Genomic DNA, 26,227 nt, shown 5'->3' with positions numbered 1-26,227 from the left:
CTTTGAAAATTATGCTTTTTAATATAGGAATTGAGAATTATGTTCCTTTTCCCTTTTCCTTCAATTGCACCATTTTCAATTTGTTGTGGATTTTTTTTCTTTGTTTGTTTGTTTGGTCTACTCTCACTTAAATAGATAGACACTTAAAAAGACAACCCTTTTTTCTATGCAAGTGGTATGTCAGTAGATCTTAGTACCACCATTTCTCCACTGTTAGGCTATGCCAGTTCTTAGCACAATTCTTACCATAAGTTGTAGTTGACAATTCTGTTGGCCTATGACAGAGAATTCTTCCTAAACCTAAGCCTCAATTCCAGATTTTTCTGCCCATCTGAAGTTGTACTGCATGAAAACGAAAATTCCCAGTGTACCCTGCTTTCAGGGATCTTCCTGTCTTTTCCAGTTGTTTGAGATTGCTGGAGATGCCTTCCAGATCCTGATGTTGGTTTGCCTGAGACTGTTAGTCTCCTTGCATTGTATTTTCACATTTTTCTTTAACTTCAAATGAATGAGTGAGAGGTTAGGAAAAATTTCATCAGGGGCTCCTAGCCAGGTTTTCTTTTAAAACAGAACTCTTTATCTATCTTAGACAGATACTTCCAAGCCAGAGAGACTAGAGAGACTTACTGTTGTCTTAGTATCTTGAGTTCTGGAGGGCACTTTGGAATTTTGTATCCATATTACTCAATTAAGCAATCAGTGATGAGAATGAATAATTCAAAGAATTGATCATCACACACATTCTATTTTTTCTTCTTCTTCTTCTTCTTTTTTTTTTCCCCCCAGCTTGGTGCTTTCTGCTGACCTACTTTCTTATAAAATAACACAACAATTAGCTGGTTGTGCAGATCTTACTGAATCTAACAAAGAGTGCCATCTGTCGATGTGCATGATACACTCTCTAGTACCAGTCCTTGATTGCTTTGTGGAACTCAAAGCACTTCACAGTTTTATTTTGTTTTTACTCTTTAGAAATACATCAGGGTCATTGTAAGGAAAAATCATTTTAATTGTTACCATTTTACAGATGACCAATGGAAGGCAAAAAGCAAGGAAGTTATACTATAATCAAAAGAAAGTCACTCAAAAATCAATATTGTGATCCAAATCACGTGATTTCCAGATAGATGGGTTTTCCCGTTCCTTAACATCTGAGCAACCTTCCCTTTTATAATGGGTATATTGTTTATGAAGTAACATCACTGGCCAGCACCCCCCTCTGGGAAGCTGGTTCTCTGCACAGAACACTTTTACAAGTACACCTTGAGGACCATCAAGGAAGAAAGGGTTACTTGTTCATCGAAATGTGAAACCCTCACATTTACTGCTTTAGGGATAATCAATAATATTGATTAAATACTTTTATTCAATAAGCTAACATGTATTTTAGTGATCTTATCATATCTTTGATTAGAGAATTATTACTTGTTTGCATTTAGAACAGCCTGGCTTATCCAGAAAATTAGAAAGAGGTCTTAATGGAGACTTGTCATTTTTTAGGAAAAAATGTGCAAAAATCTTTCTGTTACATTTCTCTATGTTTTAGGTGTTTTTTGTTTGTTTGTTTTAATGACTTAAGCTTTGGAGAGATACATGAATCTTTAGTAGTTTGTGGCTTATAGATACTTAGGCTTCATTAACTAAAGTACATTAAAGAATGGAAAGAGACACAGGAAAACACAAGGTAATTATAATAATTTATGATAATTATGAAACAACTCACATTTGCATGTGTGCGTGCTTACTATGTGTCAGGTTCTTTTCTCCATACACTGACAGTCATTTAACCTTCACTACCACATATGAGGTAGTTAATGTTATCATATTCATTTTGCAGTTGAGAAAAATGGCAATAAGAAACCCTTCTGAGGGGTGCCTGGGTGGCTCAGTCAGTTAAGCATCTGCCTTTGGCTCAGGTCATGATCCCACAGTGCCAGGATTGAGCCCTGCATTGGGCTCCCCTCCTCAATGAGGAGCCTGCTTCTCCCTCTCCGTCTGCCTGCTACTCCCCCTTCTAGTGCTCTCTCTCTGTGTCAAATAAATAAACACAACCTTATTAAAAAAAAAAAAAACACAACCCTTCTGAGACCTTACAGCATATTGCAGAGCCAAAAGTTACACCCAAGCAATCTCGGACCAGTGCTCACACTCTTCCCACCATGCCATCCTCCCTCCAGATAGTGTGCCAAGAGATTTTTTAACCCTGTTTTATAAGCCAAGTTGATAAGTTTAGCCAACTAATCCTTGGTGGATGAAACAGGGCTCAGTTCATATGGGAGAAATTAGCAAACTGTGTCCCAAAAGGGCAAATTTAAGAAAAAATAGGTGCTGAGGAGAACCTTCTTATGGAATTTAATTCAAAAGAAGTGTCTCTTTTAGACATCTTTCCACATTCCTCCATTTGTTTCACTCACAGGGATTTGCCCAGCCCCCAGCTTAACCTTTGCTTCCTTACTTAGTAGCCTCAAAAGTGGGAAAGATTATGAAAAGAAGCACAAGTGTCAGAGCAGCCAGCTGGCAGAGGGAAATTCCAGTCATATTGTACATCCCCTTGTGAGCTTTTCATTTTAGTTGTTCTCTGGCACACACAAGTCAAAAGCTCAGCTGGCTGTCTGCTTCTTGATGGATGACAACTCTGCAATATTCCAAATGTCCAAACACAAACGAACCATATCTGGTCTTTATGGATTTTGAGAAAGCTATAGTGAGTGAAAAAATTATACGCCGGTGCTTGGGTCATGGGTTGTTGAGAAATAAAGTCACAAAATAAGAAAGAGCAATCTGTATTCTGTGCCCTTGGGTCTCCAGTAGGCTAAAGGACTTTAGAAACACGTCCATAAACATAGCCCTATTGTATCATAACCATGCTCAGAATGGCTCGGTGGCATCTGTGGGGCTTAGAAAATAGAGTCAAGGCACATCACTTGGCATTCGAAGTGTTCCATGCTCTGGCTACAGCCTTCTGTCCAGTCCTGTCCCTCTGACATGCCAGGCTGCTATTCAGAAGCTGCACATGGCCATGCCATTGTCTCTGCATGACTTACATTCTTTTTTTTTTTTTTTAAAGATTTTATTTATTTATTTGGCAGAGAGAGATCACAAGTAGACGGAGAGGCAGGCAGAGAGAGAGAGGGGGAAGCAGGCTCCCTGCTGAGCAGAGAGCCCGATGCGGGACTCGATCCCAGGACCCTGAGATCATGACCTGAGCCGAAGGCAACGGCTTAACCCACTGAGCCACCCAGGCACCCCCATGACTTACATTCTGATTGGCCAATGTTTATATCTTGATAGGTGTTAAATCTTCTGAATAGCACCAAAGAATGAATAGGATTTCATTCTTTAAAGTAAGGTAATGTACTTCATACACCTTACTTTAAAGAATGAAATCCTATTTGTTTCTTCTCCTCACCTGTATACTTTTTAAGATCTTTTTAAGATCTTTTCTAGTCTGTTTTATATTTATTGCAATACCTAATACTTTCTAGTTCCCTAGTATGTGCTAAATAAATTTTTGGTATGGATAAAGAATGAAAAATACTAGGAGAATATACTTCTGTGTTTCTTAGTTTGCCCTGAGAAGGAAAAACAGTTGTGGATGGGCAAGCCTGAGAAGGACACATGTGTATGTCTCCTAATTCTGTTGGCACAGTTTCCCACAGTTTCCCAAAGCCTATGGAAATGCAGGGAGAAATTGTGAAACTGTGTAGCCTTTCTTAGGGCAGGGAGCAGAAAGAACCTTCTCAGAAGTTCAGATAGTTTCTGTGGAAAGGAAAACATTTAGGCCAATATATAGGATCCATGGAAAGAAAAATATAGGGTTCTGATGCCAGAAATATCCGAGAGTCTCACTCATGGAGGATGCCCTGGGCACCATAGCTCTAAGTACCCATCACAGCAAACACCATTGCCCAAGTGCCAAGGAATGAAGGGAACTAATAATTATTCAATATCTACTTGTGCATATTAGAAAGATTTTTAAAAGTCAATCACAGAATGTAGTGCTAGACTACCTGGACTTAAATTCTGCTTCTGCCATTTACCAGCTATGTTATCTTGTGCTTCCATTTCTTCAGTTAAATTGTAATAGTAATTTATTATTACCTCATAGGATGGTCAAGAGGGTAATAAAATAAATAAATACCTATAAAGTACTGAGAATATAGGCTAGTACATAGAAAATAACACATAAACATTTATTAAGTTGAAAATGTGAATATATTATTTCCCAAGGAACATTGTTTTATGTGGTAGTTCATTGTAATTTTATAGGCATGTAATGTTCACAGTAATACTGTCATAGTAGTCCCCAAATGAAAACTCCTCAAATGCCCCTAACATTGGAATAGAAAGATTAATTTTGGTATATTCACATAATAGCATGCTATACAGCAATGAAAAGTCCTATTATTACGTGCCACAGTATATATGAATCTCACAAACTTTATATTAAGTGAAAAAAGCCAGACACTCAAAGAATGAATACTGTATGAGTGCATTTATATAAAGCATAAAAATTGGCAAAGCTAATCCATGCTATTCAAAGTCAACATAATTGATACCCTTGTGTACAGGAGGGCTTCTGGGGTGCTGGTAATGTATAGTTTCTTAGCCTGGGAATTCTGGTTACACAGGTGTGTTTATTTTGTGAAAATTCATCAAGTAGTATGCTTATGATATATGTGCTTTTTGTATGAATATTGCACTTCAATAAAAAGTTTCTAAAATGATGTGATAGTGAAATGAAAGTAGAACTTATTGTAACAATGAGTTATCATGTGATCATTGATTAATTTATCAACCAGGAAAGTAATTAAAAAAGTAATCAGTACAATCTTTGGAGTATGCAGATGGAGACCTGGTAGTGGGTAGAACCAACCAAACAAGGGTTTGCAAGCCTTTGGCTGCTGAATTATAACAAAACCTACAGTTGACTCTCTAAGAATTTCCTTTTACTCTTTTGTGGCCATCTTAAATTTGTATCACTTTTACTTTCTTTGAATATTTTAATTTTACTTAAGTTCTAGTAATAAAATAGCACCAGGGAAGGTGTCATGCTGTCAAGACTTTCTTCTACTTTATTCCACTTTCCCCCCTCAGCACCTTCGTTCCCATCTCCTACTGCTCACAGTTACATCTTTCTTTTCTCCCGAAACTGCCTTCCCTGACTGATCTTGCTGGCTTGGGAGCCCTTTTGCACAGTAATCCTTATGTCCAGTCAATAGGTTTTCTACGTTTCTATACTTACTATTGCCTTCAACAGAGAAAGAAATACAGTTAAGGAGTTATTAGTTACTAGAAACACAACGAAGTAACTTTCATGTAGCACCATTGTTTATCTTATAATGAGCAAGTTAGTTGGTTGTCTCTTTCTTTTAAAAATACAATTTATATCTAAATAAATAAGTATCACTGATATCAATGCAAATAACAAGATACCCAGAAGATATTTAATTAGTTGGTGAGTTATTCTGGTAATTAGACAATTTGCTAATGTGTTCAGCAAAGGATCTGTCTAAGAATGACTTTAGGGATTCCCAAGTGCTGTGTGATTAAAGAAGGGGGTGACAGGGAGAGTTTGCTACTTCTGTTTAGAAATTTGAGTTCTTGGAGGAATTGATAATTCAGAAGAGGGTTAAATGGAGAAAGGCAGCTGAGTGATGGGAAGATTTGGAGATGGAAGACTCCTGGCTTCTGAGCTACTTCTTTCTTTAGTGACCAAATAGAGGAGTAATTAAAATCTGATTGGCTCTTGATTATTCTTTTTTTTTTTATTGAATGAATGAAATGGGTTCATCTAAAACAGTTTTGAATCTGTTGATGAAGACCTTACATTCTAATTTATTGTGTGTGCATCTTTGATTAAGTTATCAGAAAGTTAAACTTGGAACCCACTGTTTTCTGGATTCTAGATTTTCAATCAAGATTGTGCTCAATATTTCATAAGATCCTTGACATGTAATAATATGTTCTTGTTGATGGATGTGGATACATCTAGGTTAAAATTCATATAAACAGCCCTTAAACCTACTTTATAGCTTCAATCCATTTTAATTATGAGCACAAATTTTAAGTATAATGAGAACAAACAAAATAGTTCGTTATATTTTAAGGAATTTTCTTTCAAGAGAGTATATATGCAATTGTAGAAAGAAATATTTTAGTTCTTTCAGATAATGGCACTGCCAAAAATTTAAAAGACCTGTAAGAATACTGAAAATACTGAAAAATTGATAATCCATTACCAGCTTATCCTGCCAGTAGGTAGAGAAGACAATTATTTGTTATGTTATTATTATATTATTTAATTATACTTTACACATTAAAGCAATACTTAGTTCTTTTTACTACTGCTGGCAGGCATCATAAATTCTGTTTTGCAGAAGAGGAAACCGGGTTCACTAAGTAACTTGTACAGGTCATAAAAATAAGTAGAAGAATCAGGATTCAACCTAGGTTTGTCTGATTTCAAAATCTGCTTGGTCCTATCTCTAAGACAGACAGATGAATGTCAGATGAATGAACACACACACACACACACACACACACACACACAGAGGCATGCACACACATGTACAAATAGCAATTTCTTTCCTTCAGTCCTAATCCAAAACCTGTATTAGCATAAAAAAGCATACAGGTGCTATAATAATTATATAGGCAATCAAAGATGCAACAAAAGCGTATTCTGAATTGTACAAAACATGGTTTATTCTTGTAATCATTTACTGAATGTAGTTAATCCACTGACTCAGGTTGTAATTGAAGCACAGTGGAAGTTTAGAAATGTTATGGTTGGTGGTTCCTTTCAGTTACCTCCATCTTTGTAAATGCCATTGGGTGCTAGAAATCACCGCATTCTGAGGGATTCCCTTGTCTCCATGCCCCAGTTTCTCTGACACTATATTTCTCCTCATGATGACAGTAGGGCGGCACTTGATGAGACCCCTTTTGCACTGGTATGTCAATGGAACTTAATAGGATAACTTCTCTCAAGCTTCTTCAAATGCTATCTCTCCATTTCAAACTGTTATCAAGTATGTCACTATTAAATCGAAATTTCTAGTGAAAGAGATAAACCATATGTTGCTTTTCCCTTCAGCATATTTTAACCATATGGTACTAGAAATGGAAATGTAACAGTGCTAGTAATTTAGACTCCCTGTGCTCTTAACGCTACACCATTCCCTAGCTAATTAAGAAAAAAAGTACTTACTACTGGCCTGTAAAAATTATCTCTGCCAAATAATTAAGGAGAAGGGCTAGGAGGGAAAGTGTAAGGTGCACTTCTGATGAAGTGGGCCTGGGTCTGAGAACACAACTGAAGATGGTAGTTCACAGAAACAGACTGAAATCTTGTGAAAGTTCTCTTTGTTTGACTTAATTCTGGCACAACAAAGAGCTCCCAGGTTGCCAATGATACATTACTCATTGTTGTTAACATAAGGGCTAAACCTGTAGATTATATCTTATTTGATTTACAGTTACTGAATGCTTTAGAAGTGACAGTTGTTATTCGGGGTAACACTATAAAAGTCTTTTCAACAGTGGAAGAATGACAAATATTTTTGACATAAAACTAAGAAGATTTTAAGAGTTCTTTTTAAAGTATATATGAAATAAAAGTTCGACAGACTTAGACACTAGAAAAATTAGGAAATTAGTCATGCAGAGATGTCATTTCCATTGGTCAAGTACAGCTATTCATTTAAATAAAAAAGATCAGATATGATATGAATTGATTTCTTGTAAACTAAAGAGCACAACTCTGAAGTTTTGCAATTTTCATATTCCAATGTGTACTTTGCTTTTCATTGTGTCCATGATATCTTTGAGCATAAATAATGTTTTTATTTTTAATTTTAATGTAGTTACATTTATCAAACTTTTCTTTTAGGGAATTTGGTTCATTGAGTGTCATTTAAGGAATTCTCCCCTATTTCGAATTCATAAAGTTTTTTTTACATGTTTTTATTCTAAAAATTATAGTTTTCACTTTTAGGCATTTATTAAACTTGAAATTTATTTATTTATTTTTTAAAATTATTTTTATTACCATATAATGTATTATTTGCCCAAGGGATACAGGTCTGTGAATCATTAGGCTTACACATTTCACAGTATGCACCATAACACATACCCTCCCCAATGTCCATAACCCAACCACCCTATCCCTACCCTGACCCCCCAGCAAACCTCAGTTTGTTTTGTGAAATTAAGAGTCTCTTATGGTTTATCTCCCTCTCAAACCCATTTTGTTTCATTTTTCCCTCCCTACCCCCTCCAACCCCCTGCCTTGCCTCTCAAATTCCTTGTATTAGGGAGATCATATGATAGTTGTCTTTCTCTGATTGACTTATTTCACTCAGCATAATACCCTCTAGTTCTATCCACATCATTGCAAATGGCAAGATTTCATTTTTTGATGGTTGCATAGTATTCCATCGTATTCATACCACATCTTCTTTACCCATTCATCTGTTGATGGACATCTAGGTTCTTTCCATAGTTTGGCTATTGTGGACATAGCTGCTATAAACATTTGGGTGCATGTGCCCCTTTGGATCACTACACTTGTATCTTTAGGGTAAATACCCAGTAGTGCGATTGCTGGGTCATAGGGTAGCTCTGTTTTCAACTTTTTGAGGAACCTGCATGCTGTTTTCCAGAGTGGCTTCACCAGCTTACATTCCCACCAACAGTGTAGGAGGGTTCCCCTTTCTCCACATCCTCGCCAACATCTGTTGTTTCCTGACTCATTAGTTTTAGCCATTCTGACTGGTGCGAAGTGGTATCTCACTGTGGTTTTGATTTGTATTTCCCTGATGCCGAGGGATGTGGAGCACTTTTTCATGTGTCTGTTGTCTGTTTGGATGTCTTCTTTGCAGAAATGTCTGTTCATATCTTCTGCCCATTTCTTGATTGGATTATTTGTTCTTTGAGTGTTGAGTTAGTTAAGTTCTGTATAGATTTTGGATACTAGCCGTTTATCTGATATGTCATTTGCAAATATCGTCTCCCATTCTTTCAGTTGTCTTTTGGTTTTGTTGACTGTTTCCTTTGCTGTGCAAAAGATTTTGACCTTGATGAAGTCCCAATAGTTCATTTTTGCCCTTGCTTCCCTTGCCATTGGTGATGTTCCTAGGAAGAAGTTGCTGTGGCTGAGGTTGAAGAGGTTGCTGCCTGTGTTGTCCTCAGAGATTTTTACGGATTCCTTTCTCACATTGAGGTCTTTCAGCCATTTTGAGTCTATTTTTGTGTGTGGTGTAAGGAAATGGTCTAGTTTCATTCTTCTTCATGTGGCTGTCCAAATTTCCCAATACCATTTGTTGAAGAGACTATCTTTTTTCCTTTGGACATTCTTTCCTGCTTTGTCAAAGATGAGTTGACCATAGAGTTGAGGGTCTATTTCTGGGCTCTCTATTCTGTTCCATTGATCTATGTGTCTGTTTTTGTGCCAGTACCATGCTGTCTTGATGATGACAGCTTTGTACTAGAGCTTGAAGTCTGGAATTGTGATGCCACCAACTTTGACTTTCTTTTCAACACTCCTCTGGCTATTTGGGGTCTTTTCTGGTTCCATATAAATTTTAGGATTATTTATTCCATTTCTTTGAAAAAAAATTGATGGTATTTTGATAGGGATTGCATTAAATGTGTAGATTGCTTTAAGTGGAATAGACATTTTCACAATATTTGTTCTTCCAATCATGGTCATGGAACGTTTTTCCATTTCTTTGTGTCTTCTTCAATTTCTTTCATGAGTACTGTAGTTTTCTGAGCACAGGTCCTTTGCCTCTTTGGTGATGTTTATTCCTGGGTATCTTACAGTTTTAGGTGCAATTGTAAATGGGATTGACTCCTAAATTTCTCTTTCTTCTGTCTTGCTGTTGGTGTATAAAAATGCAACTGATTACTGTGCATTGATTTTATATCCTGACAATTTACTGAATTCCTCCTGTATGCATTCTAGCAGTTTTAGAGTGGAGTCTTTTGGGTTTTCCACATAAAGTATCATATCATCTGCAAAGAGTAAGAGTTTGACTTCTTTGCTGATTTGGATGCTTTTAATTTTTGTTGTCTGCTGAAGCTATAGCTTCTAGTACTATGTTGAGTAGCAGTGGTGATAATGGACATCCCTCTGTGTTCCTGACCTTGCGGTGGGTTTTTCATAGATGGCTTTGATGGTATTGAGGTATGTGCCCTGTATCCCTACACTTTGAAGAGTTTTGATCAGGAAGGGATGCTGTACTTTGTTAAATGCTTTTTCAGCATCTATGGAGAGTATCATATGGTTCTTGTTCTTTCTTTTATTAATGTATTGTATCACATTGATTGATTTGTGGATGTTGAACCAACCTTGCAGCCCTGGAATAAATCCCACTTGGTCATGGTGAATAATCCTTTTAATGTACTGTTGGATCCTATTGGCTAATATTTTGGTGAGAATTTTCACATCTGTGTTCATCAAGGATATTGATCTGTAATTCTCTTTTTTGATGGGATCCTTGTCTGGTTTTGGGATCGAGGTGATGCTGGCCTCATAAAATGAGTTTGGAAGTTTCCCTCCATTTCTGTTTTTTGGAATGGTTTCAGGAGAATGAATGTTTGGTAGAATTTTAAATGTTTGGTAGAATTTCCTTGAGATGCTGTCTGGCCCTGGGCTTTTATTTGTTGGGAGATTTTTGATGACTGCTTCAATCTCCTTACTGGTTATGGGTCTGTTCAGGTTTTTCTATTTCATCCTGGTTCAGTTGTGGTAGTTTATATGTCTCTAGAAATGCATCCATTTCTTCCATATTGTCCAATTTGCTGGTGTATAGTTACTCATAATATGTTCTTCTAATTGTTTGTATTTCTTTGGTGTTGGTTGTGATTTCTCCTCTTTCACTCATGATTTTATTAATTGGGGTCCTTTCTCTTTTCTTTTTTCTCCTTTCTCCTTTCTTTTTGGTAAGTCTAGCCAAGGGTTTATCAATCTTATTAATTCTGTCAAAGAACCAGCTCCTAGTTTCGTTGATTTGTTCTACTGTTCTTTTGGTTTCTATTTCATCGAGTTCTGCTCTGATCTTGATTATTTTTCTTCTCCTGCTGGGTTTAGGCTTTCTTTGTTGTTCTTTCTCCAGCTCCTTTAGGTAGGGTTAGGTTGATTACTTGAGAACTTTCTTATTTCTTGAGAAAGGCTTGTATTGCCATATACTTTCCTCCCAGGACTGCCTTTGTTGTGTCCCAAAGATTTTGAACAGTTGTGTTTTCATTTTTATTTGTTTCCATGAATTTTTTCAATTCTTTAATTTCCTGGTTGGCCCATTTTTTTCTTTAGTAGGATGTTCTTTAGCCTCCATGTATTTGAGTTCTTTCCAACATTCCTCTTGTGATTGAGATTTAGTTTCAAAGCATTGTGGTCTGAAAATATGCTGGGAATGATCCCAGTCTTTTGGTACTGGTTGAAACCTGATTTGTGACCCAAGATGTGATCTATTCTTGAGAATATTCCATGTGCACTAGAGGGAATGTGTATTTGTTGCTTTGGGATGGAATGTTCTAAATATATCTGTGATGTCTATCTGGTCCAGTGTGTCTTTTAAAGCCATTATTTCCTTGTTAATCTTTTGCTAAGATGATCTTAGATGATCTGTCCATTTCAGCGAGGGGGGTGTTAAAGTCCCCTAGTATTATTGTATTATTGTTGACATGTTTCTTTGATTTTGTTATTAATTGGTTTATGTAATTGGCTGCTCCCATGTTAGGGGCGTAGATATTTAAAGTTATTAGATCTTCTTTTTGGACAGACCCTTTAAGTATGATAGTGTCCTTCCTCTTATTATAGTCTTTGGCTTAAAATCTAATTTATCTAAGATAAAGATTGTCATTCCAACTTTCTTTTGATGTCCATTAGCATGGTAAATTGTTTGCCACCCCCTCACCTTAAATCTGGAGGTGTCTTTGGGTCTAAAATGAGTTTCTTGCAGATAGCATATTGATGGCTCTTGTTTTTTTTTTTTTTTTTTTTTTTTTTATCCATTCTGATACCCTGTGTCTTTTGATTGGGGCATTTAGCCCATTTACATTCAGGATAACTATTGAAGGATATCAATTTAGTGCGATTGTATTGCCTGTAAGGTGACTGTTACTGTATGTAGTCTCCGTTCCTTTCTGGTCTACTACTTTTAGAGTCTCTGTTTGCTTAGAGGACCCCTTTCAATATTTCCTGTAGGGCTGGTTTGGTGTTTGCAAATTCTAATTTTAGTTTGTCCTGGAAGCTTTTTATCTCTGCTTTTATTTTCAATGACAGCCTAGCTGAATATAGTATTCTTGGATGCATATTTTTTCATTTAATGCTCTGAATATATCATGCCAGTCCTTTCTGGACTGCCAGGGCTCTGTGGATAAGTCTGCTGCCAATCTAATATTTCTACCGTTGTATGTTATAGACCTCTTGTCCCAAGCCACTTTCAGGATTTTCTCTTTATCTCTAAGACTACTAAGTTTTACTATTAGATGATAGGGTGTGGACCTATTTTATTGATATTGATGGGGGTTCTCTGTGCCATCTGGATTTTGATGCTTGTTCCCTTTACATATTAGGGAAATTCTCTGCTATAATTTGCTCCAATATACTTATCACTAATATTGTTTCATCTTATGGTATCACTTATCTCTCAAATTCTCCCCTTGTGGTTCAGTAGTTGTTTGACTCTCTTTTGCTCAGGTTCTTTATTCTCTGTCATTTGGTTTCCTATATTACTAATTCTCTCTTCTGCCTTGTTTATCCTATCAGTAAGAGCCTCCATTTTTAATTGCACCTCATTTATAGCTTTTTTGATTGCAAATTGGTTAGATTTTAGTTCTTTTATTTCTCCAGAAAGGGATTTTATTTCTCCAGAGAGGGATTCTTTAATATCTTTCATGCCTTTTTTGAGCCCAGCTAGCACTTTGATAATCGTCATTCTAAACTCTAGTTCTGACGTATTATCAATGTCCATATTGATCGGTCCCTAGCCCTTGGTACTGCCTCTTGTTCTCTTTTTTTGTGGTGAGTTTTTCTGCCTTGTCATTTTATCCAGGTAAGAATATATGAATGAGAGAATAAAATACTTAAAGGGTGGCAAAGACCCCAGAAAAATATATGCTAACCAAATCAGAGAACTGAAACTGGGTGGAGAAGAAAGGGGGAAAAGATAAAAAAAAAATAAAAAATAAATATGTATATATATAGATAAATAGATAGATATAGATAGATATGGATATCTATATCTATATCTATATCTATATCTATATCTATATCTGTATTTGGTGAATAGAACCAAGCCACACACTTGATTTTGGATGTATTCTGGTCTCTTAGAAGAAATTACCTTCCAAAATTTTATTTTATTTTATATTTTTTTAAAGATTTTATTTATTTATTTGACAGAGAGAGCTCACAAGTAGATGGAGAGGCAGGCAGAGAGAGAGAGAGAGGGAAGCAGGCTCCATGCTGAGCAGAGAGCCCAACGCGGGACTCGATCCCAGGACCCTGAGATCACGACCCGAGCCGAAGGCAGCGGCTTAACCCACTGAGCCACCCAGGCACCCCTACCTTCCAAAATTTTAAAGAAATAAAAACTTATATATATAAAAAAATAAGGGTAAACATGATGAAGGGATGGATAATGACTGTAAAGATGAAAATTATAAAGATTCTAAAAAATGAATTTATAAGGTAAGTTGTTTGGAGAAAGAAAAAAAGAGGAGAGAATGTGATCAGGGTGGAGCTTGATTTAGGGTAATGTTGATCTATTAGAAGAAATCATACTGCAAAATTTTAAAGAAAAAAAAACCAATATATATACACAAAAAATAAGGTTAAATACATGAAGGGATAAAATATGACTATAACAATGAAAATTTTTAAAGATTTCTTTTAAAAAGTTATTGATAAGATGAAATAGTTAAAAGGTTAAAAGAGGAAAGAGGAAAAGTCACAAAAAATAGAATAAGAAAAAAAATTAAAATATTTAACTTTGCAAGACTAAAGGATCATGGGGAAAAAGCCATGAATTCTGTGTGTTGCTTTCCCCTAGCTCTGGATTTCCACAGTTCTTGTTGATTGGTGTACTTGGTCTTGGCTAGATGTTCTTGCTGATCTTCTGGAGGAGTGGCCTGCAGTGATTCTCAAATGTCTTTGCCCAAGGTGGAATTTCGCTGCCCTTGCCATGGGCCAGGCTAAGTAATCTGCTCGATTTGTTCTCGGTAGTTTTTGTTTCCTCAATGCTTTCGAGCTCTGGAGGACGGGAATGAAAATGGCGGCCTCCCAATCTCTGGTCTGGAGGAGCCAAGAGCTTGGGGCCCACTCCTTAGTGTGTCTCAGAGAAAAGCAGTCAATCCCTCCCATCTTCCTGGTCTCCGGCTGCACCCTGTGGTCACCTGGCCTGTGACCGAGTGTTTCTGTCTATGGTTTATGGCCCCATTTGGAGTCTCCAAACTGTGCAGACTCCTCCATGCGCTGTCACGCCACTTCTCCCAGAGGAGAAAGGGGGGGGTGTCTCTCCGGATCTGCTACTTGTGGGGGACCCTGCTCAAAGAGCAGTAGTCCGACTGTGCCTTGGATCACGGTTTAAGGTAACCCCAAGCTGAGAGCCCCCACCTTAGCTCTGTCTCTGTAGCCAGCTTCCCCACTCTGATACCTGGCAACTCTGCCATACTCAGACACCCCCAGTCTTTCTCTGACCCCTTGGGTCCTGAGCACCCTGTCCCCATGAGGGCTCCACTTCTGCTTAGCCTCTGGAGGAACGTCTGTCAGCGAAACAGACTTCTAAAAGTTCCAATTTTGTGCTCTGCTGCTTCACTGCTTGGCAGGAGCCAACCCCTTCCCCAGCAGTTTATCTTCCCATTGCTTCAGACTCACTTCTCCACATGTCCTACCTTCCCTAAAGTGGTTGATTTTCTGTTCTTAGAATTGCTGCTCTTTTTCTCTTCTATCTCCTGTTGAGTTTGTAGTTGTTCAGAATGGTTTGATAACTATCTAGCTAAACTCCTGGGACCTAATGATACTTTAGTCTTCTACTCCTCCATCATCTTATTTCCTCCAGATCTGAAATTTATTTTTGTGTGTGGTAGGAGTAGATATCTGATTTTTCTCCCATAAGGAAAACCAATAATCCTTGTACCATTTATTGGATAATTCATTGTTTTACTAATATGTAATGATTCTTATATTACATATTCATTTTTTAAAAATATTTTATTTATTTATTTGAAGACAGAGATCACAAGTAGGCAGAGAGGCAGGCAGAGAAAGAGAGGAGGAAGCAGGCTCCCTGCTGAGCAGAGAGCCCGATGTGGGGCTCGATTCCAGGACCCTGAGATCATGACCTGAGCCGAAGGCAGAGGCTTTAACCCACTGAGCCACCCAGGTGCCCCATTATTACATATTCATTTTTAATAGATGTCTGGGTCTATTTCTGATTTTTATGTTCTGTATCTTTTGTTAGTTTGCCTATTCTTGGCCTTCTACATCACTGTTTTAATCACAATAAATACAGAAAGTTCTATCTGATGGGACAAGTCTCTGTCTTCAGAATTATAGTAGCTATTCCTGGCTGTTTAATTTTCCAAATACATTTTAGAACTATGTCAAACTCCTTAAAAAAGTGATAGAATTTTGGCTGTAATCACATCAGATTTTTAGATGAATTTGGGGGAAATTGAAACTTCATACACTTGAGTCTTCTTATCTACATTTTGTTACGCAGAACCTTAACATCTATAGGTTTTGATGCTATTTTGAATAGAATCTGGTTTTCTTTTATATTTTTTTAGTGGTTATTGTTATGGTATTCAGCTGCAGTTTATTTTGAATGCTGATCTCACAACCAATAAACTTTCTTGACTTACCAGTATTTTAAGTTATTTGTACATATACATGCAACTAGGTCATCTGCAAATAAAGATAGTAATGTCTTTCTAAATCTTACATCATTTATTTCTTTTATTTATCACAGTGATTATGACTAGCAATAAAATTTTAAATAAAATGGTGGTGGTGATCATATTTATCTTACTTCTGATTTAAAATAATTCTCCAAAATTTCACATATAAGGATAACGCTTACTTTAGCTTTTTCATAGATAATGCTTTTTTTTAAAAAGGTTTTATTTATTTATTTGACAGAGAGAAAGAGAGCAAGCTTAAGCAGGGTGAGTGGGAGAGGAAGAAGCAGGCTTCCCCTGAGCAAGGAACCTGATGTGGGACTCAATTAATTCCAGGAACCTGGGATCATGACATAAGCAGATGCTTAACCTACTGAGCCACCCAGGGTGCCCCTTCATAGATATTCTTTATCAAGGTAAGGACAGAGCCTTATCTTTTGAGTTTACTAAAATGTTTTATTGTAAATGTAATTTTTAACAACTTATTTATATATTCAGCATCTACTTATATGATTGTATAATTGTTCCCTTTACTTGTTACTGTAAGTGTATAACTAACAGATTTTCTGATGTTGAACCATCTTGACACCTGGGGTAAACTTTCCTTGTTCCTGGCACATTCTTTATAATAGTATAATTACACTTGCTTATATTTTATTTAGTATTTTTACATTTATGTGTGAGATTAGTCTATACTTTTCTCGTATGTTTCTTTATGGTATTGATTGTTGCTTTGTAGTTGTTGTTCTTGTGGTTTTCTGGAACAGTTTATATAAAGCAATAATAATTTTTTCTTTGGAATCAAGGTTGCCTTAAAATTCATCTGGGCCTTAGGTCCTTTATGGAATCTTATAATAATATAGCTATTAATAATCCAATTTCTATAAACTTCATTGCCTTATTGTGATTTTCCATTTCATCTTGAGATTTTTAAGTGATACATATATATATATATGTATATATGTGTGTGTGTGTGCATATCTGTATATATCTATATATATCTCATATGTCATATACATCATATATATATATATATATATATATATATATATATATATGAAATTGTTGTAATCATGGGTTTATTTCTGGGATCTCTATCTCTATTCTATGCCATTGACCTGTGTGTCCATTTTTGTGCCAGTACTGTTTTGACTATGACTATGATAGCTCTATAGTGTGTGTTTGTGTGTGTGTGTGTGTGTGTGTGTGTGTATAATGAAATCTGGGATTGTAGTACCCCCAGTTTTGTTGTTTTTCAAGACTACTTTGGCTATTTGGAGTCTTTTGTGATTCCATACAAATTTTAAAATTATTTTTTCTAGTTCTATGAAAAATTATGTTTGTATTTTGGTGGAATTGCATTTAATCTGTAGATTGTTTTGGGTAGTATGGATATTTTAGCAATGTTTGTCCTTCCAGTCCATGAGCTTGGAATGTCTTTCCATTTCTTGGTGTCTTCTTTAATTTCTTTCATCAGTGTTTTATAGTGTTCAGAGTATAGGTCTTTCACCTCCTTCGGTGAAATTTATTACTAGGCATTTTATTACCTTTGATGTCATTGTAAATGGGATTGATTTCTTAATTTCTCTTTCTGTGACTTCATATTAGTGTATAGAAATTCAATGGATTTTTATGTATTGATTTTATATCCTGTGACATTACTGAGTTCATTTATTTGTTCTAGTAGTTTTTTGACGAGGTCTTTAGAGTATTCTATATAGACATTCATGTCATCTGCACATAGTAAAAGGTTTACTTCTTTACCAATTTAGATGCCTTTTATTTCTTTTGGTTGTCTGGCTTTTAAAATTCTCTCCTTATTACTACTTTTTGCCATTTTAATTACTGTGTGCTTTGGGGTGGACCTTCTTGGGTTGATTTTGTTGGGGCCTCTCTGTGCCTTCCTGATCTGGACTTCTGTTTTCTTCACCAAACTTGGGAAGTTTCATCTATTATTTCTTCAAATACTTTTTCTGACCCCTCTTCTCTCTCTTCCTTTGGGATCCCTATAATGTGAATGTTATTATGCTTAATGATGTTGCTGAATTGCCTAAGCCCATTTTAATTTTTTATTGTTGTTTTTCTTTCTCTGTCCTCTTGAGCTTGATTGCTTTCCATTACTCTCTCCAGGTCACTGACCCATTCTTTTGCTTCTTCTAGTTTTATTACATCTAGTTAGTTTTCTAATTTTTTTTTTAAAGATTTTATTTATTTATTTGACAGACAGAGATCACAAGCAGGCAGAGAGGCAGGCAGAGAGAGAGGAAGGGAAGCAGGCTCCCTGCCGAGCAGAGAGCCCGATGCGGGGCTCGATCCCCGGGATCATGACCTGAGCCGAAGGCAGCGGCTTTAACCCACTGAGCCACCCAGGCGCCCCTAGTTTTCTAATTTTTTAAAAAAAATTTTATTTATTTATTCAAGAGAGAGAGGGCAGGGGGAAGCAGAGGCAGAGAATCTCAAGCAGACTCCAGGCTGATTGCAAGACCTGACTCAGGGCTTGATCTCATGTCCCATGAGATCATGACCTGGGCTGAAACCAAGAGTCATATGCTTAACTGACTGAGCCATCCACGCATCCCTCCATCTAGTTTATTTTTAATTTCAGTTATTGAATTCTTCATTTCTGATTGGTTCTTTTTTATGCTTTCTATCTCTTTGTTAAGGGTCTCACTGAAGTCCTCCACTCTTTTCTCAAGTCCAGTGAGTATCTTTATGACCACTAGTTTAAATTCTCTATCAGGTGTATTACATATCTTCATTTTATTTAGGTCTCTTCTTTGATCTTTTTCCCCATTCTTTTATCTTGGACATATTCCCATATCTCCTCATTTTCTCTGTCTTTGTGTGTTTCTCTGTGTTTTGAAAGCCAACTGTGTCACCTGCTCTTGAAAGTAGTGGCTTTAGGAAGAAGAGGTCATGTAGTGCCCCGCATTGTAATGTCCCCTATTCACCAGAACGTGGCACTTCAGGAGTCTCTCCTATGTGTGTTGCATGTACCCTACTGTTGTGGCTGAGTTCCTTTTGCCTGTTGTTCACTCATCTGCAGTGGCTCTCTTCACCTGTTGTGGGCAGAATTTGGTTCCTGTGTTGTTAGTGGGCCCCACTCTGGGACCACCTTGCACTTGAGTTGAGTCAGACCAGGCATTTGCCAGAGATGAAATAACACTGAACTTCAGGGTGCTTTCTCTGTCTTGTACCCTGAGAAGCTTTTGTTGGTGGGTGGGGCCTACAGTTAGAAGTGATGTTTGTTTCCAGCCTGCTGCTGGGGCTGCAGTTGGACTGGTGTGTGTGGTTCTCTTCCCCTCTCCCCAGGGCAGAAGTAACTTTGGAGTGGTGCTGGTACTTGATGAGGCTGCCTGCACACTGCCAGGCTTGTGTTACCAGTTTGGATGGCTCTAACCAAGGGCATATTGGAGGGGCAGGCCTACAGGAGGATGCAGGGCTGGGGTGCAGGGTTTTAGCAAGTTAGTTTGAGAGTGTTGGCACTGTGCTGGTTCCTATGGGTCTCGTTGTGTCAAGGGTAGGGGAGTTGGGGGAGAGAATTGATGCCCACCACCTCCTTTGTTCCTGGAGAAGTCTCTCTACTATCCCTACCCCTCCAACACATGGTCTGAGATTAGTAAATAAATTTCCTTCCTATATACACCATGTGATTTTCAGACTGCTGCTTCTCTGCTATATCTCAGCAGGGCTATTTGTTGTGCTCTCTTTTTAAGGGCACAGACTCAGTTTACTCTTGTCCTCCAGGGTCCCCAGAACAAAGCCTGCTGATTTTTAAAGTTCCAAGTGTTAAACCCCATTGATTATAAGAACTCTGGAAATTATGCCCCTCTGGTTTTCAAAGTGAAATGTTATAGGGATTCATCTCCCCTGTGCCAGTTCCCCATGGCCCAGGATCTGTTTTCCTTCTCCTCTCTGGATCCACAGCATCCCTTCCTTCTGTGGCCATCCCATGGGTCTCTTTAGCTCCTGATAGTATCTCTGCCCTTCTTACCCTCTTTGATGTGACCTCATCTCTATTGTGAAGGGTCTCTTCTGCCAGTCTTCAGGTTGTTTCTGGGTTATTTACACTGGTGTGGCTCTTAGTTATATCTGTGTGATGAGGTAAGCTTAGGGTCCTCCTACTCTGCCATATCCTCTAGAACTCTGAGATCTCCTTGTTAGTTTTAATTGTCCCATTATTTTTGGTAGTTCTTCTCTATCATTTAGGGCATAATCAGAGAATCAGAACCACTATAAATAATGTCTAAAGAGGGATTTAGTACAGGGGTTAGACCATATATAATTGTAGAGTCTGGTTAAACTGTTTATGCTACTTCTTATCTGATGCTGGACTTGATGGCAACAGGAGAACATCTAAGAAGGAAAAATGGACATGAAGTTGGAAGAGCAAGAAAAATACAGAACAGTGAGGACAAGCTGGAAACCTAGTGAACAAACTGGAACTCGTGTTTGTATTTCACTGCCTTGGCCTTGGTGTTTGATGATGCAGGTGACATGTAGGAGAAGCTAGTGGCCTTTGGCCACAGAACTGTGTATAAAAAGACATAGCAGTTGAAGAACCCTCAGGAGGAGACCCAGCAGGAGTCAGAGGAGCTCTGGGCACTGCCAGGCACTGCAACAGCTGAGCTGCAGAGCACAAAAGTAGCTATTACTTAACTTCTGAGTTCCAAATGTTATAATTTCTACTGAGGCCAACTGTAATCTGGAAATATACAAGGAAGGGAATTCTGGGAAGCCTAGTTCCAATTTATCTGGATTGACAAGTACAAAGCCACCACAGACTTTTTATTCTTACTTACTTTATTCCTTTAAATGCTTTTAGCTGCTATTTTGTCTGATATAACTATTCTTATGCTGCTTTCTTTTGTTTTAGGTTTAGCTTAATAGAAATTTCCCATCGCTTTATATATAACTGTCTGCCTGAAGTAGCAGTAAAAATGCATATCTCAGATTTCCTGATCAGGAAACAGGTGCCCTGGCTTCTGGTCTTCTGAATTCAATACCATATTCGTGATGAGGCGACACTGTCCTCAGTCAAAGACTGAGCATATCAAGATAACTAATGCAGGCCCATTTCTGGGATACATAGATTCCTCAACCAGGTGACTTTGACTCAAGGCCTCCAGATTAAAGTGTCAAAAAAATTACTGGAACTGCTCAGTCCGAGACTCTTCCTACTCCATCCTTCCTTTCCTCTGTCCTTCATAGGGTTCAGACCTACATCACAGTCAGAAGGCTCCTACTTTGTTCCCACCTTTTCCTTTTGTCCTCACAGATATTTTCTCCAAAAAATTTCCTACACATTTAATCCTGTCTTAGTATCTTTCTTGGAAAACTTGAACTAATATGCTGTGATTGTGTGTGCTTTTAAAGTATGTCTTTGAAAAGCATATAATTTTTAATCTATTCCAACAAATCTTTTAATGGACAGATTTAATCTATTTACCTTTATCGTGATTTATAATATATTTATGATTGCATTATTTTCTGTTTGCCAGCCTTCTTTCTTCATCTTTAATTTTCCCATTTCATTGTTTCAATTTAAGTGCTAGAGGCTACCTGTTAGGAAAAACTTGGGATACTGGAATAACAAAGCCTAAATTTTTGGTGGTTTCAAATCAAGATTATTTCTCAACTCATTCTACATGGTCATTGTGTGTTGACTTATTTAGTCACTCAGAAACCCAAACTGATGCAGGCTCCACCTCAATACATGTTTCCTAAGAGAAGCAGAGAAAGGAGAATATGCCAAACATCCACTTAGCTCTTAAGCTGTCATCTACAAGTGACATAGGCCACTCCCACTCCCATGTCATTCACCAAAAGAAGTTACTTGGACATATCTGACTTCAAATGGGAAGGGAAATGCAATGCTTTCATGTGTCTAGATAGAATAGGATGTTTGTATATGGTCCAATTGACTCTTTAACCTTTATCCTCCTCTGCTGGGTTGGAAGCTATAAAACATTTATTATTATTTTAATGATTATTATTAAATGTTTTTAATATTCCTACTTAATTATGCTTATTTTCTTAACAAGTTTAAAGTTTATGTAATATTTTAATTTTTTTACCCAAATTTTGCAAAGACTTTAATGAGATTTAAGTATGTCTTTTTTTTGCTTTGTTTTAAAAAGCAATTTATCAATTCTTCTTTTTGAACATTGTTTTATATCAATGATCATATTTTTTAATTTCAAGATTTCTAGTTTATTTCTTTTGCATACATACCAATTCCTATTACATTTCTACCCATGTTTAAATAATTTCATATTTATTTAAATGAGGTATATGTAACTATGTTTCATGGCCCATATCTGGTTCACTGTTATTTATATAAATAAATTTTATTGAAATAGTCAAATCCATTCATTTATATATTGTGTATGTCTGCTTTTCTGCTATAGCAGGAGATATGAGTAGTGACAAAAGAGACAGTGTGGCCAGTAAAGCTAAAAAATATTTACGACCCTGGCACTTTACAAAAGTTAGTTTGCAGACTCCTGCTTTAAGTGAGTGACAGGTATTTATTTATTTTTTTATTTTGATCATCTTAAACATACTTTTTATAGATGTCTTTGTTAGGCTGTTTTATAATACTAATTTCATCTGGAGGGCTATCTTTCTTAGAATTGTATTTCTTCATATATTTTAGGACTTTGGATTCCAGGCAAATTTTTGTGTGAAAATGTTTTTGTTTGTTAAGTATGTTCTTATCCTTTCTCTCTTCCAGTGTCTCCCCTTCCTTATATCTTTTGTGATTCCCGCCATTGGTCTGAGCACCGCAGTACAGAAATTGGTCTTAGGATATTAGTTTCAGTTGATGATATTTTCCTTCTCCTTCTTGGTAACTGTGGAAATCTTATGGATCCAGTTATCCAACAAGGGAACAGTATGTCTTGTCACAAAGTTTTCCCTTCTTTCAGCCTCTCCAGACTCATAGCTTGCTATAACCCTTAGCTATAGGTAAAGATCAGTAGTATTATGTTTTGAGCCTCATTTATCAGAGAAGAAGGCAGACCCACCATAGCCATTTGATGCCTAGTTCAAATCCCTGATACCATTAGGAAGCAAATGCCTACTTAATGTTGCCTGCTTCTAAACTAGGAAATCCCCAGGCCTGTAGCTTATTCCTGCTCACCTCTTTGTACTTACCCTATTTCTGAACCAGAGACTTGTTTATGATATTTTTAATCCTAGGTGTTACTTTTTGGCTTTCTTTAAAACAACTTTTTAAAAAATACTAATAGCATGTAATTGGAGCAAAGGGGTATGTCAGAGCACGAACTGTGGTACTATCATGACCAAATATCTCCATTATATATTTTTGTGTGATGATATAATGGTATCTGTTTACTTTGTAATTAAAATCATAAGCATTCAGTCCAAACGAAGTTACCTGAGTAACTGTGATGAAGCCACTATATGAGGAAATAAATTCAAGTTACATTGGTCATGGGATACATCACATTTTGAGCCATAAATTTCTTTTTTAATTTTATTTTTTATAAACATATATTTTTATCCCCAGGGGTACAGGTCTGCGAATCGCCAGGTTTACACACTTCACAGCACTCACCATAGCACATACCCTCCCCAATATCCATAACCCCACCACCCCTCTCCCAACCCCCCTCCCCCATCAACCCTCAGTTTGTTTTGTGAGATTAAGAGTCACTTATGGTTTGTCTCCCTCCCAATCCCATCTTGTTTCATTTATTCTTCTCCTACCCCCTTAACCCGCCATGTTGCATCTCCTCTCCCTCATATCAGGGAGATCATATGATAGTTGTCTTTCCCGATTGACTTATTTCGCTAAGCATGATACCCTCTAGTTCCATCCATGTCGTCGCAAATGGCAAGATTTCATTTCTTTTGATGGCTGCATAGTATTCCATTGTGTATATATACCACATCTTCTTTATCCATTCATCTGTTGATGGACATCTAGGTTCTTTCCATAGTTTGGCTATTGTAGACATTGCTGCTATAAACATTCGGGTGCACGTGCCCCTTCGGATCACTACGTTTGTATCTTTAGGGTAAATACCCAGCAGTGCAATTGCTGGGTCATAGGGTAGTTCTATTTTCAACATTTTGAGGAACCTCCATGCTGTTTTCCAGAGTGGTTGCACCAGCTTGCATTTCCACCAACAGTGTAGGAGGGTTCCCCTTTCTCCGCATCCTCGCCAGCATCTGTCATTTCCTGACTTGTTCATTTTAGCCATTCTGACTGGTGTGAGGTGATATCTCATGGTGGTTTTGATTTGTATTTCCCTGATGCCGAGTGATATGGAGCACTTTTTCATGTGTCTGTTGGCCATCTGGATGTCTTCTTTGCAGAATTGTCTGTTCATGTCCTCTGCCCATTTCTTGATTGGATTCTTTGTTCTTTGGGTGTTGAGTTTGCTAAGTTCTTTATAGATTTTGGACACTAGCCCTTTATCTGATATGTCATTTGCAAATATCTTCTCCCATTCTGTCAGTTGTCTTTTGGTTTTGTTAACTGTTTCCTTTGCTGTGCAAAAGCCTTTGATCTTGATAAAATCCCAATAGTTCATTTTTGCCCTTGCTTCCCTTGCCTTTGGTGATGTTCCTAGGAAGATGTTGCTGCGGCTGAGGTCGAAGAGGTTGTTGCCTGTGTTCTCCTCAAGAATTTTGATGGATTCATTTCTCACATTGAGATCCTTCATCCATTTTGAGTCTATTTTCGTGTGTGGTGTAAGGAAATGATCCAATTTCATTTTTCTGCGTGTGGCTGTCCAATTTTCCCAACACCATTTATTGAAGAGGCTGTCTTTTTTCCATTGGACATTCTTTCCTGCTTTGTCGAAGATGAGTTGACCATAGAGTTGAGGGTCTATTTCTGGGCTCTCTATTCTGTTCCATTGATCTATGTGTCTGTTTTTGTGCCAGTACCATGCTGTCTTGATGATGACAGCTTTGTAATAGAGCTTGAAGTCCGGAATTGTGATGCCACCAACTTTGGCTTTCTTTTTCCATATTCCTTTGGCTATTCGAGGTCTTTTCTGGTTCCGTATAAATTTTAGGATTATTTGTTCCATTTCTTTGAAAAAAATGGATGGTACTTTGATAGGAATTGCATTAAATGTTTAGATTGCTTTAGGTAGCATAGACATTTTCACAATATTTATTCTTCCAATCCAGGAGCATGGAACATTTTTCCATTTCTTTGTGTCTTCCTCAATTTCTTTCATGAGTACTTTATAGTTTTCTGTGTATAGATTCTTAGCCTCTTTGGTTAGGTTTATTCCTAGGTATCTTATAGTTTTGGGTGCAATTGTAAATGGGATGGACTCCTTAATTTCTCTTTCTTCTGTCTTGTTGTAGGTGTAGAGAAATGCAACTGATTTCTGTGCATTGATTTTATATCCTGACACTTTACTGAATTCCTGTACAAGTTCTAGCAGTTTTGGAGTGGAGTCTTTTGGGTTTTCCACATATAGTATCATATCATCTGCAAAGAGTGATAGTTTGACTTCTTCTTTGCCGATTTGGATGCCTTTAATTTCCTTTTGTTGTCTGATTGCTGAGGCTAGGACTTCTAGTACTATGTTGAATAGCAGTGGTGATAACGGACATCCCTGCTGTGTTCCTGACCTTAGCGGAAAAGCTTTCAGTTTTTCTCCATTGAGAATGATATTTGCGGTGGGTTTTTCATAGATGGCTTTGATAATATTGAGGTATGTGCCGTCTATCCCTACACTTTGAAGAGTTTTGATCAGGAAGGGATGCTGTACTTTGTCAAATGCTTTTTCAGCATCTATGGAGAGGATCATATGGTTCTTGTTCTTTCTTTTATTAATGTGTTGTATCACATTGATTGATTTGCGGATGTTGAACCAACCTTGCAGCCCTGGAATAAATCCCACTTGGTCATGGTGAATAATCCTTTTAATGTACTGCTGAATCCGATTGGCTAGTATTTTGGCGAGAATTTTTGCATCTGTGTTCATCAAGGATATTGGTCTGTAGTTCTCTTTTTTGATGGGATCCTTGTCTGGTTTTGGGATCAAGGTGATGCTGGCCTCATAAAATGAGTTTGGAAGTTTTCCTTCCATTTCTATTTTTTGGAACAGTTTCAGGAGAATAGAATTAGTTCTTCTTTAAATGTTTGGTAGAATTCCCCCGGGAAGCCTTGAGCCATAAATTTCAAGTGGAATTGTTAAAGTAAAGATCTTTAGAATCAGCAGAAAAGAACCATTTTCACAGAACACCATAAAAATTAATTTTAATAGAGAATCTTAGTTCTTATGCATTTGAAAATGATGAGAGAAAATTAAAATCTGTT

At 37.2% G+C, this 26,227-nt stretch overlaps 1 long non-coding RNA gene across 1 annotated transcript in view; it reads left to right on the top strand.

The window, feature by feature from the left end:
• LOC125101906 (uncharacterized) overlaps nucleotides 1-16,202 on the top strand; it is a 38,798-nt gene extending 22,596 nt beyond the window's left edge. Inside the window, exon 3 of the long non-coding RNA XR_007127967.1 lies at nucleotides 16,154-16,202. This is a non-coding gene — a long non-coding RNA (uncharacterized LOC125101906). The remainder of the gene's footprint in view (nucleotides 1-16,153) is intronic.
• Nucleotides 16,203-26,227: the final 10,025 nt, after the last annotated feature.

Source organism: Lutra lutra, chromosome 6, assembly GCF_902655055.1.
Source record: "Lutra lutra chromosome 6, mLutLut1.2, whole genome shotgun sequence".
NCBI classification, from domain to species: domain Eukaryota; kingdom Metazoa; phylum Chordata; class Mammalia; order Carnivora; family Mustelidae; genus Lutra; species Lutra lutra.
This window is presented reverse-complemented; position numbering and strand designations above follow the sequence as displayed.